Source organism: Zophobas morio, unplaced genomic scaffold (genome assembly GCF_036711695.1).
Source record: "Zophobas morio isolate AGI-343-1 ecotype UQ-CSIRO unplaced genomic scaffold, CSIRO_AGI_Zmor_V1 ptg000007l, whole genome shotgun sequence".
Taxonomy (NCBI): domain Eukaryota; kingdom Metazoa; phylum Arthropoda; class Insecta; order Coleoptera; family Tenebrionidae; genus Zophobas; species Zophobas morio.
The window spans coordinates 10,115,430-10,134,231 of record NW_026972112.1 but is presented as its reverse complement, the minus strand read 5'-3'; positions in this window follow the sequence as shown (position 1 = coordinate 10,134,231).

Sequence of the window (18,802 nt, the reverse complement as noted above, 5' to 3'; positions counted from 1 at the left end):
GATCACCAAGTTCACTAGACGTCAATGCTCTTACTCTGATATTGTTTTTACGACAATCTGGATACCTAGGGTAAAAAATGAAAGCGGATTCATACACCACAAGCATAAGAGTATATTAGTTTATAAAATTTAAATGGAGTTTACTAAAGAAATTTTTTGCGGGGACGTCGTCAAATTCTTGATGGGGATGATTAGCCAATTTTGGTTAGTGTTTTATAACCTAGACGATAAACCTGACATGAATATAAATTTGACAACAGTCGGTCCATTAATTTTGGAAATTATCTGTCTAAGAAAAATCGACCCAGACAACAGACGACGGATAAACAGACAGGCGGAGACAATAGACCAAATTTTTCGTACTCTATGGATCATGAAACGTCAAGGAAACATGAAAGTAGCCAATCGCCCAATGGACGCTATTTAATGCTCGGAAAGTAAAACGGAATTACAAAATTCTTTTAAATAGAAACAACACAATAACTATGGATCACTTCATTTTCTTAAATGTACCTACATAAACTTAACTTATCATTTATGTGCTTACTAAAAAAATGTATGGTCACTGTAAATTACATAAACAGGGTATTCCCATAACGCCAGCAGTGTTTTCACTCGGGCTTCTTGCAAAAAAAATCGGTTGAAACATCAACTCATTTAATGATATTGCAAATAAAGATCCTCAATTAAATGTTCTTATTTTGGCACCAAAATTGTTTTATTATGTTCTTTTTTCGATTAATAGAATTAGAACATAGATTGTTGAGGCAACTGCGTCCTCCTATTGCGATAATTTGCATTTTGAACACTTTTTCCTTTCGACGTCAGACTTGAGTCATTTTTATAAAACTATTTAATAAATTCTGCTCTAATTATATGTCACGTAATATATGTAATTAAAGTTCTCGAAGATTGAACGGTTAATTTGCATTTAATGTTAACCATTAATTGTACACTGTTTTATTTTAATAACCTTCATACGTAGATAGACTCTAGTTCAATGTTAGTCAGCAAAAAAACCAACAACAACACGGGGTAACCAAATCTGTCTCAACAAGCCATTTGGTTTTCCAATTTTCGTACCAGATCCAAAAACGACAATTTCTTCAAAATTTCGCCATCGCCGTCAGCCTGCTAACGAGCCCGCCGCAGTAAAAAATTGAAAAATGAGCGCCTTTAATTAAACGCTGACTCCTGCTAACGATAAGATCGGCCGTCAGGTAGCTCACCATAATAGCGTCTCCCATTACCGTCGCTTTGTCACAGAGACAAAATTGCAGTCATAACGAGCCATATTATGTCATTAGAGAAAAATACCACCTCGCCAAGATAAACGAAACCATTTATTACCATCTCCCGTTTGTTTGCGTAAGATGCAAAAAACCCCACAGGACAAAGGCACTTCCTCTGATCGTTTCCGGACACAAAGACTTAATGAGCTGGACCGAAGCGGAAGGGTTATCTCGGATGCCCTTTGGTCACACGGTCGCAAGGGCAGATGCTGGAGGAAGACGTAATTTATGGCGGTACTTAAGCGTGACTTGCATTAAAATTGCACGGAAATGGACGCAAACAGGTTTTTATTGCTGGGTAACCGTCGCCGGGACGCGGGCCGTTGGGAGATGCGGGAAAAATATTGGACCAAGAACACAAGGTTTTCTGGTTTTGCACACCTTATGAAATTTCCATGTTCACGATTAACCTTAGAGCGTGTGCAAAATTTCAGAACATTCAAAAGAGATAGATAAATTGTAACATTTTGTTCTACGGTTCTGATTTTTTTTCCAAACACGTAAGGTTACAAATATTGATGGATTAATGAATCTCAAATATAGCCATATTATTTTTCACTTTAAATGTGATTTATAGCAAAATGGACTTTGGCCCTTTATTATTATTATTATTAGTATTAGCATTGTTGTTAAAAGCTTACTAACACGCTTAGGTCCAATTATAAGCCAACATAATAAACAGTTAGGTACTGAAAAGTTATATTTACTGTGCAAATAAGTATACCAATTAGTTGAAGATTGCTAATTACCTATACGGAACGTGCGTGTATACAGAAGATGTCAAAATCAATGTTAGAAAAAAATGCTGATATGTAATTTTATACATATAACGGTGACATGTGTAGAATATTAGTTTTGTTTAATGAATTTAGATGAGTCCACAATTTAGGTCAAAAATATATACTTTGTAACAAACTTTGATCTTTTTTGTTTCTTGAAAGATTCGTTATCTTTTTGCTTTTCCAATTCCTTAATCTTTGACAGTGCTGTATGTTTTTATCTTGTAGGTCTTATTACGTCTGAGTTAAACCAAGATCGATATGATCCAAGAGACCGAGATTAATTGGGAATATGTCTGTCAAATAAATTAGTTAGTTCAAGACCCCTAGAATATGAAACAATAGGTCGCCCGTATCCGTCTGTCCGTCATCTATCTTTCATCTCTCTACCTGACTGATTGATGTCAAATTTTCTGTTTATACTCGTATTAGGAATATCGTACAGATAGTAAAATACTAACCAAAATTTTGCTAATCATCCCCACCGATAATTTGATGACGTCCCCTCAATATTTATTCACTAAACGCCAATTAATTTTTTTTTTTGTATTGATGAGGCTGATACGTGTTTAAACTCCATATTAATCTTAATAATAATGAAAAAACTTTCAGAGTTTAAATAATATATTCGTAGTCACTGCTACACGTGTTTCGGTACACAGTTGTAGCATTGTAACATTGGAAAAATTTCACTTTTAAAAAAGTTGTCTGAAAATTGCGAAAAAATTCAGGGACGTAGATCTCGACACGCTGATTCCATAAATACAGGGTTAGTCACGAGAGAATTACTTCTGAAAATTATTTTTACGCAACCCAAAATACTAATACCCTGTACCACTTGATATTATCTAAATTTAAAATGAAATGCCTAATCCATGATTGCTTTGACTTTGGCAGTGTCACTTTGACGTTAATTAATTTTTAACATTTTTTTTCATCGTTGACTCGCCTCTAGAGTCCCATTGGATCGACGACATACAGTCAGATCAATCTGGGCTATACTGAAGCCGTAAGTGCTCTACCAATGTTGTTCGCCGCTAATGTGCATGTGTTAATTCGCCATCTCTGCGTCACCTAGAGCCTCTTCGAAGTGCAAATCTGCAACCTCTGGACTTCTTCGGCCATCCATTTACAAAAAAGCCGTAGCATCCCCCCAAAATGCCCAACATTTTCAACAGATTAGTAGTTAAATTATTTACTTACTTGTTTGAGTTTGTGTTGTAACCTTTGAATAAAATGCCGTAAAAGGAATTTTTTAAAATAATTTTCTCGTGATTAATCGGTTGCAAAAGATCAAGAGGCACACTGACAAATTTATTAGCGGCGCCGGAGGAGATTTCCGACTGGCTGCGGTACCACCATGGGCACTCGCGTAACCTCCTTTTCCACAATTGTCAAAATGAGATTGCCAAACTCAAAGCAATCATGGATTAAGCATTTCATTTTAAATTCAGTTAGTATCAAATGGTACATGGTATTCGTATTTTGGGTTGCGTAAAAATAATTTTCAGAAGTAATTCTCTCGTGACTAACCCTGTATAGCGTGTTGGTGGTCACGGAGCAACATTTTTCGAAGAATCAATACAAAATGCGAATTTTTGAAAATTTCTAAAAGTTTCGATATTTCAACGGACGATTCTGGAAGAACGTTGGAGATATCAAAGAAACCAGTCCGGAAGTGAGTTCTAGAGCTCGCAATTTACAAAAAAAATGTATTTACTTAGTTTCGAAAATGTCAAAAATTGACCGCAATTTGAAGAAGGGGGGACCGTTGGAAAAATTTCACTTTAAAAAAAGTTGTCTAAAAATTGCGAAAACATTCAGGGACGTAGATCTCGACACGCTGATTCCAGAAATATAGCGTGTTGATGGTCACGGAGCAACATTTTCGCAAGAATCAATACGAAATGCGAATTTTTGAAAATTTCTAAAAATTTCAATATTTTAACGGACGATTCTGAAAGGACGGTTGGATTTATCAAAGAAACCAGGCCAGAAGTGAGTTGTAAAGCTAGAAATCTACAAGAAAATGTATTTAGTTAAGTTTCGAAAATGTCAAAAATTGACCGGAATTTGAAGAAGGGGGGACCATTGGAAAAAATTCACTTTTAAAAAAGTTGTCTAAAAATTGCGAAAAAATTCAGGGAATTAGATCTCAACATGCTGATTCCAAATATATGGCGTGTTGATGGTCACGGAGAAACATTTTCGCAAGAATCAATAGGAAATGCGAATTTTTTTAAATTTCTAAAAATTTCGATATTTCAACGGACGATTCTGGAAAAATGGTTGTATTTATCAAAGAAACCAGGCTAGAATTGAGTTCTTAAGCTCGAAGTCTACAAGAAAATGTATCTAGTTAAGTTTCGAAGAAGAGGGACCATTGGAAAAATTTCACTTTTAAAAAAGTTGTCTAAGAATTGGAAAAAAATTCAGCGACGTAGATCTCAACATGCTAATTCCAAATATATGGCGTGTTGATGGTCACGGAGAAACTTTTTGGCCAGAATCAATACGAAATGCGAATTTTTGAAAATTTCTAAAAGTTTCGATATTTCAACGGACGATTCTGGAAAAACGGTTGGATTTATCAAAGAAACCAGGCTGGAAGTGAGCTCTAGAGCTCGAAATCTAAAAAAAAATGTATTTAGTTAAGTTTCGAAAATGTCAAAAATTGACCGGATTTTGAAGAAGGGAAAAAATTTCACTTTTAAAAAATAGTTTAAAAATTGCGAAAAAATTCAGGGATATAGATCTCGACATGCTGATTCCAGAAATATGGCGTGTTGATGGTCACGGAGAAACATTTTCGCAAGAATCAATAGGAAATGCGAATTTTTTAAAATTTCTAAAAATTTCGATATTTCAACGGACGATTCTGGAAAAATGGTTGGATTTATCAAAGAAACCAGGCTAGAAGTGAGTTCTAGAGCTCGAAATTACAAGAAAATGTATTTAGTTAAGTGTCGAAAATGTCAAAAATTGATCGGAATTTGAAAAAGGAGGGACCATTGGAAAAATTTCACTTTTAAAAAAGTTGTCTAAAAATTGCGAAAAAATTCAGGGACGTAGATCTCGACATGCTGATTCCAGAAATATGGCGTGTTGATGGTCACGAAGAAACATTTTCGCAAGAATCAATACGAAATGCGAATTTTTGTAAATTTCTAAAAATTTCGATATTTTAACGCACTATTCTGGAAGAACGTTGGAGATATCAGAGAAACCAGGCCGAAAGTGAGTCCTAGAGCTCGAAATCTACAAGAAAATGTATTTAGTTAAGTTTCGAAAATTTCAAAAATTGACCGGAATTTGAAGAAGGGGGAACATTGGAAAATTTTCACTTTTAAAAAAGTTGTCTAAAAATTGCGAAAAAATTCAGGGACGTAGATCTCGATGTCAAAAATTGACCGGAATTTGAAGAAGGGGGACCATTGGAAAAATTTCACTTTTAAAAAAGTTGTCAAAAAATTGCGAAAAAATTCAGGGACCTAGATCTCGACTTGCTCATTCCAGAAATATGGCGTATTGATGGTCACGGAGAAGCATTTTCGCAAGAATCAATACGAAATGCGAATTTTTGAAAATTTCTAAAAATTTCGATATTTGAACGAACGATTCTGGAAAGACGCTTGGATTTATCAAAGAACCAGGCCAAAAATGGGTTCTAGAGCTCGAAATCAATAAGAAAATGTATTTAGTTAAGTTTCGAAAATGTCAAAAATTGACCGGAATTTGAAGAAGCGGCAAAATTTCACTTTTAAAAAAGTTGTCTCAACATTACGAAAAAATTCAGGGACGTACATCTCGACATGCTGATTCCAGAAATATGGCGTATTTATGGTCACGGAGAAACATTTTCGCAAGAATCAATACGAAATGCGAATTTTTGAAAATTTCTAAAAATTTCGATATTTTAACGGACGATTCTGGAAAAACGGTTGTAGAAATCAAAGAAACCAGGCCGGAAGTGAGTTCTAGAGCTCGAAATCTACAAAAAAATGTATTTAGTTAAGTTTCGAAAATGTCAAAAATTGACCGGAATTTGAAGAAGGGGGGACCATTGGAAAAATTTCACTATTACAAATGTTGTTTAAAAATTGCGAAAAAATTCAGGGACGTAGATCTTGACATGCTGATTCCAGAAATATGGCGTGTTGATGGTCACGGAGCAACATTTTCGCAAGAATCAATACAAAATGCGAATTTTTGAAAATTTCTAAAAATTTCGATATTTCAATGGACGATTCTGGAAGAACGTTGGAGATATCAAAGAAACCAAGCCAGAAGTGAGTTCTAGAGCTGGAAATCTACAAGAAATGTATTTAGTTAAGTTTCGAAAATGTCAAAAATGACCGGAATTTGAAGAAGGGGGACCATTGGAAAAATTTCACTTTTAAACAAGTTGTCTAAAAATCGCGAAAACATTCAGGGACGTAGATCTCGACAGCCGATTCCAGAAATATAGCGTGTTGATGGTCACGGAACAACATTTTCGCAAGAATCAATACGAAATGGGAATTTTTGAAAATTTCTAAAAATTTCGATATTTCAATGGACGATTCTGGAAAAACGGTTGGATTTATCAAAGAAACCAGGCCAGAAGTGAGTTCTAGAGCTCGAAACCTACAAGAAAATGTATTTAGTTAAGTTTCGAAAATGTCAAAAATTGACCGAAATTTGAAGAAGGGGGGACCATTGGAAAAAATTCACTTTTAAAAAGGTTGTCTAAAAATTGCGAAAAAATTCAGGGAATTAGATCTCAACATGCTGATTCCAAATATATGGCGTGTTGATGGTCACGGAGAAACTTTTTGGCAAGAATCAATACGGAATGCGAATTTTTGAAATTTTCTAAAAATTTCGATATTTCAACGGGCGATTCTGGAAAAACGGTTGGATTTATCAAAGAAACCAGGCCGGAAGTGAGCTCTAGAGCTCGAAATCTACAAAAAAAATTTATTTAGTTAAGTTTCAAAAATGTCAAAAATTGACCGGATTTTGGAGAAGGGGAAAAAATTCACTTTTAAAAAATTGTTTAAAAATTGCGAAAAAATTCAGGGACGTAGATCTCGACATGCTACCCTAGTCGCCGCACCCACTACAAGCATCTTCAAAAAAGGAATCAACTCTGTTAACTTTAAAGTTTAGTTTAATTTGTATAGAGTACCCATAGGATTTTTTTTTCCTCCACTCTGTAATTTCTCTGTTAAATAAATAAATAAAATGCTGATTCCAGAAATGTAGCGTGTTGATGGTCACGGAGCAAGATTTTCGCAAGAATCAATACGAAATGCGAATTTTTTAAAATTTCTAGAAACTTCGATATTTCAACGGACGATTCTGGAAAAACGGTTGGAGATATCAAAGAAACCAGGCCGGAAGTGACTTCTACAACTCGAAATCTACAAGAAAATGTATTTAGTTAAGTTTCGAAAATGTCAAAAATTGACCGGAATTTGAAGAAGAAGGGACCATTGAAAAAATTTCACTTTTAAAAAAGTTGTCTAAATATTGCGAAAAAATTCAGGGATGTAGATCTCAACATGCTGATTCCAAAAATATAGCATGTTGATGGTGACGGAACAATATTTTCGGAAAATTCGGTGTGAAATTCGAACTTATAAACCACAACTGGTGGAAGAGTATAAATATAGTTGTACAATTTACAGGTTTTTTTTCAAAAATCTGAATATCTAGGGTAAGAACTCTACACGGACTATAAACCACAAGTGCAGGTATATGTTATTCTATAAAATTTAAATAACATTGATCCGGGAAAATTTGGTGATGATGTAATTTTTTTTTGGGGAGGGGATAAAGGTATAAATTTTGATTAACGTTTTACCACGCTTACGATAACTTTAAAACATTTTCAGGGATTCAGCCTATATTTGGATCTGCAGTCAGATGTCGAAAAAAACTAACGTGTAATAAAGTTTATTAATATGAAGTCAACGAAGAAAATCATGAAAATTAAAAACAGCATAAGAATAACCGGGAAAATGTTTCGTCCTTTAACAGACACGAACGTTATGTTAATGTTATAAATTTTTCGAAGGTTTCGTCCTTTAAGTTGTCAATCTTCGTCAGTTTTTGCGATTGCTTACTGGATCAGATTATTCTGTTAATAAAAAATACTATTTTCCATCTAAAATCTACCGCCAATAAATTTATTAAATAAAGATTTATTATTGTTAAAAAAAATAACCTACTGTTTAGCTTAAAATATCTCAAAAAACTCTCGTTTCGAATTTAAAATTTTCTGTAATCAAACCACTTTATTCTATCGAGTGTTTAGGGATTATGGAAACCTGCAGTGGTGATGAAAAACGCTCTTGATGACAAAAGCTGACAGAGGCTTTATGCTTATTTAGGATAGGAACCAATTTTGTTAGAAAAGTGTAATAAGTAAGTATTCACTACTCATTTTACTTTCTAGTTCGGTCGAGAAAACCTTACTCGTAGAACTGGTAAATACGCTAAGATTATTCGATATTGGCAGGTATTAGAAGCATAATAATTTATGTCAAGGACCAAAGTCAAAATTTGGATATGACGTCATCAAACTTTAGTAGGGATAAACTCACGGAATTTCACATAAGAAGTAAAAAACGCTTGCCAAGTTATGCGAGCTTCCTTCGTCTCGAAAGCACAACAGCACACTTTTTATAAAGAAGTGTTTCCATGGTACAACTTGAAAACATAAAACCTGCCATAAAAGCTTCTCATCGTCGACCCGACCGTCGCACCGCAAGTAATTCTGCTCTTGATGTAATAAATCGTCCGTTGACGAGTGCAGGATGTTCGTTGCGAGTCGGTCGCCTCTGGAGCGGATATCCAGTGGGTGTTCAGGGCGGAAACGTGCAAGTGGATGATCGTGTACAGGTAAGATGTGTACATGTATCTCGTCGCTAATTGTGCTGGACAGATACACTTCTATGTAGCCGTTCTAGACATCACCACCACTCCCATTGTTATGCGATATGCGTCGCTGACATTCGAGCTAATGGCTCTACCGAGAATAACATTAACGTTTCATTGTCTCTGATCACAACGAGATGCACTTTAGATAGCCGGAATTGAGCCGAGCAATATTTCGTGCTACTGCGTCTCGCTGGCGTCTAATTGCTTATTTATGGCGGCGCTGGGACGTCGGTTGTGCGCCAGGGGTCCATACCGAGTCCGCTTTGATTTTCCATCTTGATGACTGATTTTTTATTGAACTGTAGCTATGTAGCGACTACAAAACTCATATCGCATCCGATTCTAATTAATCACTCTTCCTTTAACTCATCGCTGCACAATTCCAGGTTCAAGGTTCACGTCTATAAATAAACCCAAGATTATTCACGAAACGTGCGATTACATAATTGCCGGGACATCTTAATTTTGTCCATACTGGGCCCACTGGAATATTTTTTATTGCTGACCCACCGCGAAGTCGCCGCTGTAGGTTGACCAGATGCACCATCCATTAATTTCTTAATTAATTAATAAGCGTCGATTTGCTTCTAGTTCCCAAAACTTCGCCCACGGCAGCAATAAATAATTATCGCAAACGCTCGTTAACTTTCCATCGTTTCCAAATTTACATTTACAACTTCACAAATGTGGGTATGTGTAACACGTGAAGCATCATACTCAAATTAATTATTATACGCGGCTCCAAGAAAGTGAAATTCGCTCGTTAGAACCGAATACTGAAAACCGTCAAACTCGAACGAGATATGCAAATGAGAACATAATACATTAATTAAGTGAAAATGAAAAGAGGCAAAGGACACCTCCCTTTCTTGTTGCTCTAAGTGAATTTCATGCTCTTTAGTTGCGATTTCATGGAACCGAGAACTTTTCGGATGTAGTGGGTCGTGCGTAAATTTATCTGCGATGTTACATAAGATTTTTTACGTCACAGTGACAAGAAGCCGTTTTTACGCTGGATTTAGGAAGTTCCTATTTAAGATCATTTGTCAACCCTACGAAATTTTGCTAATCCTTTAAAGTTAAAATTCTGATACACGGTGATATTTTTGTCATTATCGTAATGAACTGATATAGACTAAAAATTTGTATCAAGAAAATCACTGAAAATTTTTCCCACGTCCGATTGCGTTTTGGATCAATCACCACACTCGTCCGGCGTAATTTGGGGCGATAAAAATAATGCGTCCGCCCCTCGCTTCTCAGTCCGTTCGTTCCGAACAAAAATGAGAGCATGTGTGTTTTAGCAATTAGGAAACGACGGGGGTGTCCGAGTGCACCTTGCTTTGGCGGGAAACGAGATGTCGGTTACCGGATCGATTCAACCGGAACCACATTACACCGGCCCTGACTCAATTACGGCAAATCCTAGAGCGGGAAACATCTGGTATGTTTTGTGGAGAGACTGGACGATGGTAGCTTTTTTACATCTTGATGGCGTTGTTACGTAAAGGGATCAGATAATTGGTTCTTTGTGTGCGGAAAACGTTGCGACATGTTGGTGCTAGGCGGAAAAACGGTTGGGTTGGGGGGAGTGGCGGAGAAATGGTTTTCGAGATTTAAAGGTGTTTTAGGAAAGCTAAAGGTTCTTCGTTTTGTTCTTCAAATCACTCCTTCGCGTAACTTACGACTTCTTCCCTCACTTTTTTTTTTAATTGATAATGGTCTAATGACTTAAATTTGGCGAACGGGAGCGTGATTGATGAATTCAAAACCAATATATCAGTTTTTCTCTATAATGGAAATAAAAATTTGTTTTTTACTTCCCGAGAGTAAGCTAAAGAAGCATTGTAATCGAGTCTATGAGACAACTTGCTACTTTCATGTTTCCGACGTTTCATGACGCGAAACAATTGACCTCTCGTTTCCGTCTGGATGTCTATCTGTCTGTCAATCTGTCTGTTGTCCGTTCGGATTCTCCGAAACTACTGCACCGATTGTTGTCAAATTTGGCTATAATCTCCACCATGCAGTATGACGTCATCTCCAAAATCTACAATAGTAAATGTTACTTAATTTTTATTAAAATCACATACTCCTGGTAGAGTTTTTACCCAAGATATCCAGATTTTTTGAAAAAAATCCGGATTATATAGTAGTATCTTACAATTTAAATTATCAATTCCAAAACCGAATGCTTTGAAATCTTGCAAACGTTACCGGGAACATGGTAAATTGTTAGTTACCCCCCCCCCCCCCCTTAATCTCAAAGTGCTAATTTGAAAAATATAAAGGTTAAATTGTTCCAGAGCAAGATTTTTGAATATTTGGTTTGAAAACCAATTTTTGAAACCTAAAATCACTTCCATGGGTTGAATGCTACAAAAAAATGTCTTTAGCTAATTTTCGAAAGTGGTAGAAAAATGATGAAAAACTTCATAAGCTATTGAAAAATGACCTCTTCGTGTGTTTAGGCTCCCGGACCAAATTTTTGAAACATTCGATATAAACGCCATTTTTTTTGCAAATCTTATAATTTCTGCGATTCTGCAGTGGTCTGATTTTTCGACAAGAAAAAGTGTTTAGTTAAATGGGTCGAAATTTGCATGAGGGAGGTACATAGTGGAAAATTTAATTTTTGAAATACATAGTTTGCTAAAAATTCTGAAAAAATTCAGGAATATATTGGATCCCGACGTACTGATTCCAAAAATATAGCGAGTTTATGGTCACCGAGCAACATTTTCGAAAGAATCGGTACGAAATGCGAACTTTCAAAAATCTCAAAAAAATTCCATATTTCAACGGTCGATTCCAGAAAAACGGTTGCAGTTATCAAAGAAACGAGGCCCGAAGTGAGTTTGAGAGCTCGGAATCTACAAGAAAATGTATTTAGTTAAGTTTCGAAAATGTCTAAAATTGACCGGAATTTGAAGAGGGTGGGACCATTGCAAAAATTTCACTTTTAAAAAAGTTGTCTATAAATTGCGAAAAAATTCAAGAACGTAGATCTCGACATGCTGATTCCAGAAGTATAGCGTGTTGATGGTCACGGAGCAACATTTTCGCAAGAATCAATACGAAATGCGAATTTTTGAAAATTTTTAAAAATTTTGATATTTCAGCGGAAGATTCTGGAAAAACGGTTGGAGTTATCAAAGAAACGAGACCGGAAGTGAGTTCTACAGCTCAAAATCTACAAGAAAATGTATCTAGTTAAATTTCGAAAATGTCAAAAATTGACCGAAATTTGCAGAAGGGGAGACCATTGGAAAAATTTCACTTTTAAAAAAGTTGTCTAAAAATTGCGAAAAAATTCAGGGACGTTAGATCTCGACATGCTGATTCCAGAAATATAGCGTGTTGATGGTCACGGAGCAACATTTTCGCAAGAATCAATACAAAATGCGAATTTTTGAAAAATTCTAAAAATTTTGAAATTTCAGCGGAATATTCTGGAAAAACGGTTGGAGTTATCAAAGAAACGAGACCGGAAGTGAGTTCTACAGCTCGAAATCTACAAGAAAATGTATTTAGTTAAGTTTCGAAAATGTCAAAAATTGACAGGAATTTGAAGAGAGTGGGACCATTACAAAAATTTCACTTTTAAAAAAGTTGTCTAAAAATTGCAAAAAAATTCAGGGACGTAGATCTCGACATGCTGATTCTAGAAATATAACGTGCTGATGGTCACGGAGCAACATTTTCGCAAGAATCAATACGAAATGCGAATTTTTGAAAATTTCTAAAAATTTTGATAGGTATTCCAGCGGAAGATTCTGGAAAAACGGTTGGAGTTATCAAAGAAACGAGACTGGAAGTGAGTTCTACAGCTCGAAATCTACATGAAAATGTATTTAGTTAAGAATCGAAAATGTCAAAAATTGACCGGAATTTGCCGAAGGGGGGACCATTGCAAAAATGTCACTTTTAAAAAAGTTGTCTAAAAATTGCGAAAAAATTCAGGGACGTAGATCTCGACATGCTGATTCTAGAAATATAGCGTGCTGATGGTCACGGAGCAACATTTTCGCAAGAATCAATACGAAATGCGAATTTTTGAAAATTTCTAAAAATTTTGATATTTCAGCGGAAGATTCTTGAAAAACGGTTGGAGTTATCAAAGAAACGAGACCGGAACTGAGTTCTACAGCTCGAAATCTACATGAAAATGTATTTAGTTAAGTTTCGAAAATGTCAAAAATTGACCGGAATTTGAAGAGCGTGGGACCATTACAAAAATGTCACTCTTAAAAAAGTTATCTAAAAATTGCGAAAAAATTCAGGGACGTAGATCTCGCCATGCTGATTCTAGAAATATAGCGTGCTGATGGTCACGGAGCAACATTTTCGCAAGAATCAATACGAAATGCGAATGTTTGAAAATTTCTAAAAATTTTAAAATTTCAGCGGAAGATTCTGGAAAAACGGTTGGAGTTATCAAAGAAACGAGACCGGAAGTGAGTTCTACAGCTCGAAATCTACAAGAAAATGTATTTAGTTAAGTTTCGAAAATGTCAAAAATTGACCGGAATTTGAAGAGGGTGGGACCATTACAAAAATTTCACTTTTAAAAAAGTTGTCTTAAAATTGCGAAAAAATTCAGGGACGTAGATCTCGACATGCTGATTCTAGAAATATAGCGTCTTGATGGTCACGGAGCAACATTTTCGCAAGAATCAATACGAAATGCGAATTTTTGAAAATTTCTAAAAATTTTGAAATTTCAGCGGATGATTCTGGAAAAACGGTTGGAGTTATCAACGAAACGAGACCGGAAGTGAGTTCTACAGCTCGAGATCTACATGAAAATGTATTTAGTTAAGTTTCGAAAATATCAAAAATTGACCGGAATTTGAAGAGGGGGGAACCACTGAAAAAATTTCACTTTTGAAAAAGTTTCTAAAAATTGTGAAAAAATTCAGGAACGTAGATTTCAACATGCTGATTCCAAAAACATAGCGTGTTGATCGTAACGGAGCAATATTTTCGGGAAATTCGATGTGAAATTCGAATTTTTCAAAATTTTTAAAAATTGTGAGATTTCAAGATAAGTTATCGAAGAAATGAAGCCAGAAGTAACTTCTACGACCCAAAATCTAGAAGAAAATGTATTTAATTAAATTTCGAAAATTGTGGAGAATAGATCGAAATTTGCATAAGGGATCCTTATACGAATACATATGGAAATTTTCATTTTTGAAAAAGTCATCTAAAAATTCTGAATAGATCCCGACGTGTTGATTCCAAAAAGACAGCGGAGTAATATTTTTTTCGGATGTATCTATTATTATTATCCATTGTTGCTTTAGAATACTTTATTTCTGTTTAAAAAAATTAAGGTTTATTTCTTGAAGTCTGCTTTCAGCAGTGTATGAAGTTGTTATTCAATTCCCATTCAGATTTTTAGGAAATTCGCTGATCCGAACAAATCGCTAATCCGAACACACCTTTTCCCCAATTAATTGGGATTATCGAGGTTCTACTGTACTTCGTCCTTGCCCCAAAAAATTAATCCCAAAACTCTGCTTGTTGGTTTTTGGAGATCAAATTCATTGGACGGGGAGAACCACTGTTTTTTAAATCTTTTGATTTTTCTTTTGCTACTTATATCTAAAATTTCAAAATCAATGCAGTAGTTTTGAAAAATATCTATTTAATAAAATTAATTTTTTTATCTTATTTTTTGCCACTTTTTTATTGCTTTTGGTGTTTTCGCTTTCATTTCTTTTTTCAGTCTTTTTTGGTCGTTTTTTATTACCAACAAAACTGTTAAATTTAAAGGGTGTCAAATTGCAAATTTGATTGGCTGTTTATTTTTTAACAACCTTTAAATTTTAACATGCTTACAATAACTTTAAACTTTAAAACGTATGCAAAATTTCGAAAGTATTTTGTTTTGCAATCTTTGATTTATTCAGAAAAATAAATTGACTCAGTTATTAATTTTTTTAAGACACCTCGTATAAATCTAAAAAATATTAATGTAGTGATAAAACTAACAAATCACAAGTATAGACTCATTATATGGATTTTGCATATTTAAGATAAGATTTATCCGGCAAAATTTTGAGGTGACGTCATTCATTTTTTCTGGGGGACAAACAAATAATTTTGATCAAAAACTTACCATGCTTATGATAACTTTAAGACATCTCCAAGATTTCAAAGGATTCGGTTTTGCAGATTCAAAATTAAATTGCAAAATGTTGATTTATAATTTTTATATTTTTTCCAAAAATTTGGACGTTTCGGCTAAAGACTCAACATCTTAGACAAAATTTGACAACAATCGGCCTAGTAGTTTCGGAGATAATCTGTCTAATAAAAATCCGGACAGACCGCAGAGAGAGAGAGAGAGACATACAGACGGACAGACGGACAAACGGGCCATGAAAAGTCGAGAAAACGTAAAAGTGGGTCGATGGACTCGATTACAATACTTCCTTCGCTTATGCTAGGGAAGTAAAAATAAGAAGAACATAACAGCTACTTATCCAAATTAGTATTCAGAAAACTTGGCTCCACTATAGTTTAATTGATAATCTTTTGCCTCCTCTATGTTGAGGAGACAAAATCAATCGATCAAATCAGGCGCTTGCTACGTGCTTAATCATCGCATTCTATCGATGTTTACACATAAACAATCGAAGTTAAGCTAATACTTATAGTATATTTTTCTTGTTGGTTATATGCTTTAGTCATATTGGACATTGTCCGTACAATGGTCTAGTTCATTATTGATTGCCGAAGATAGTTTGATTCTATAACACTGCAGTCGATTATCAATAATTATTATTATTATCTCTTTCGATAAGTAAAAAATGTCGCAGTCTTGAAAAGGACTTTAATAACCATAAATTGATGAAAACAGAAAAACAATGGACTCGAAAAATATTGTATACTTTTAATATTTTGTGTTAGTCTGTCATTACAGTTGTAGTAATTTGGCTATATATTGCCAGCAATTATAAACCAAAAAAAATATGTTCAATGTCCAGCGACACAGAAATCAAGCTGTCACCTCTTCCGCCGCTTTAACGGTCATAGAAAAATTTCTTCTCGGCGCCTATTACCTGTTCCTTCCAACGCGTTAATAGCCCGACTCCGCACTACACATGTACCAATTAAGAAAAAAACTCCAAATTATCCATCAACATAATTACCTCTTAATTACGTGCATTTGAACCTCTCCCCCGAATATTAAAATTCAAACCTCCTCGCACCGATGCGCAGGCATCCACTTTTACCTGTCCACACTTAAATCACCACATTACCGGTGATTTAGCGTCCATCCCCTATCATTAAGAAAAAATCTTCTCCCATTTCGAGCCGACGACACTTCCATATTTCACGTCGTTTCTAGACGCCCATAAATAATTCATCGATTTTTTCCTCTCTTCTCGCGGACTTTCGTCGAATTCGTTATTAATATTTGAAGCTAATTAAAAGCTGTGGTCGGAGTGTGTCGCGAATATTCATTCTGATGTCGTGCGGTGGCTCGGGGACAGGGCCGGGCCTGATATCGCGGATGATACAGAGTCTGATTCATTGCTGATTCATGCACCTTTCTAATAAATCATCTTTGTTGCCCGAGTTCGATTGACAAACGTCCTGCCTGGTGGCGGTTATTTGGGGCTCGGATTGGAGAAAAATTGTGGGACGAGATGACATCGACGTTGCTTAATGAGGTTGGGGTTTTCCGGTGAGGCAGCGACAGATCGAAGTGGACAACAATGAGCGTTTTGCAATGCTATTAAGGATTAAGTGATGTGTGTGATACTGGGAGGTGACCGCGTCCGGTGTTTTTATTGAGATGGACAAAAACGGAGGATTAGAACACGGTAGCCTTGAAGGAGAGAAGTGAATAAATGCATTGCATTCGCGACAATTGGAAAGGAGAAGTAGAAAAAATCCGGTATACATTTTCCGGATTATTTTCAAATCAGGAGCGGATTCTTGAATCCGGATCTTGAATCATTCAAATTTTACTTTATTAAAGCAAGCGCTTCTTAAGTAAGTTTAAAAATGTATATTGTTACGGATTCCAATCACTTGAATCAAAATTTCTGGATAATGATCCGCAGATACACGTTCGAAGTCGCAAAAATTGCAGATTCGGACAACACAACAAAATTATTGTAAAGATATTTACACAGAACTTCCCTCTGAAGCACAACCATTGCATGTTCGAGTGAATTTTTTTAATAAAGATTCATTTGATAATAATTTTTGCATAATAATTTTAATATGTATAATGCATGCAACATTAGCAGCGTCATTCTGTTCTAAGAATTTTAGACAAATTCCGAGGACCGTTTGTAAAATACTAACAAAATAAAAATTATTTAAATAAATAAAATTGTATCCAGAAATTCCAGAAATCAATATCATAACTTTATTTTTTTTACGATAACTTGTAGGATGGATTCATTATTGGACTATAAATAATAATAGAACAATCCAGAAGACAATTTTCAAACGACAAAATTTTGAGGTGGCGTCATCAAGTTTTGGGAAGGGAGGAACAGGTGACTTCGGTTATCGAAATTGTGGTTTCTATAGATAAGTTAAATTATGTAAATTTTGTTGCACAGTTTTATTTAGTTCTTATGCAAAAACCTACATATACCTATATGAAGTTTAAATAAGATTTGCTTATCAAATTTTAAAGTTAATAAAATTTAAATAAAATCCTGAAATAAATGATAAAATCTGCCCGCAGATATTCTCAAAAGGGCAATTTTCAATGTTTGAAAAATTATCCGGAAATTTGTGTCATAATAATTATTATCAAACCTTTTTTATCTCGTTCCACTTGTATAAAATGTATCAAAACTTACATCCACTTACATCTAAAGATGTTGTTGCTGATGAAGTGCTGATAAAAGCGGAGACGGAGACCAAATCATGATGTAGACGTTTTGTTTACAACGTTGCCATGGAAACCGTGCGTCTAGTCGCGATATTGGACTGGAATTGAGTCCCGTTCCGACAGTGCCCAGCAGCAGTAACTCAATTGCGGCTTTCCATTTTCATTCTCCGCCCTTCCTGAAAAGAATCAAGTGTTTCCTAAGAGCGACTATGACTCAGGACAGATTAAATGCACTCACGAAGCTATCATCTGAAAAAAATTAACGCAAACTATTGAAAATTTTGTGAATAACAAAAACAGAAAATTAGACTTCATTATAAAAAAATACACTCTAGTGATAAGTGAAGGACAGTATAAATAAAAGAGTGCGTCGACCCAGGGACGCATGGATGGAGTTTTAACTCTGCGTTGCCAATTTATATAAATTAAACATGTATACCCGGCAAAGTCATTAATTTTCCCTTAAAAAATAATAAAAACCAAAAATATGTTGCATTTGTATTTTTTGACAAAACGATGATTATCTATTGTCAATTGTGTTTAGTATAAAAATACTTTCTTTGTTTATTTATCATATAGAAATATCATAATTAATTATTATAATAATAGACAGCGGATGGCACTCTGCTGTTAATTCCCGTTCTCATTTACTTACCCATTTTACTAATTACGTTTTCGGTAATTATATTTATGGAATAAGTGACGATTAAATTCAGTGATTATCACTCGCTACTGAGTCCCGGTGATCCAGCGCGGCATGATTACATTTGTTCAGAATGGTGTCGGTGTCGGTGTCGAACTCGGTCGGTGTCGAACTCGACAACCTATTCCGGCGCGCGTCGAATACGTGTTCTATAATACGAAAAGAAAGGAGTTAAAACTCCAATTAAAACTTTAACAATATGGTGTATGCATTGTAACTTGTATTTTTA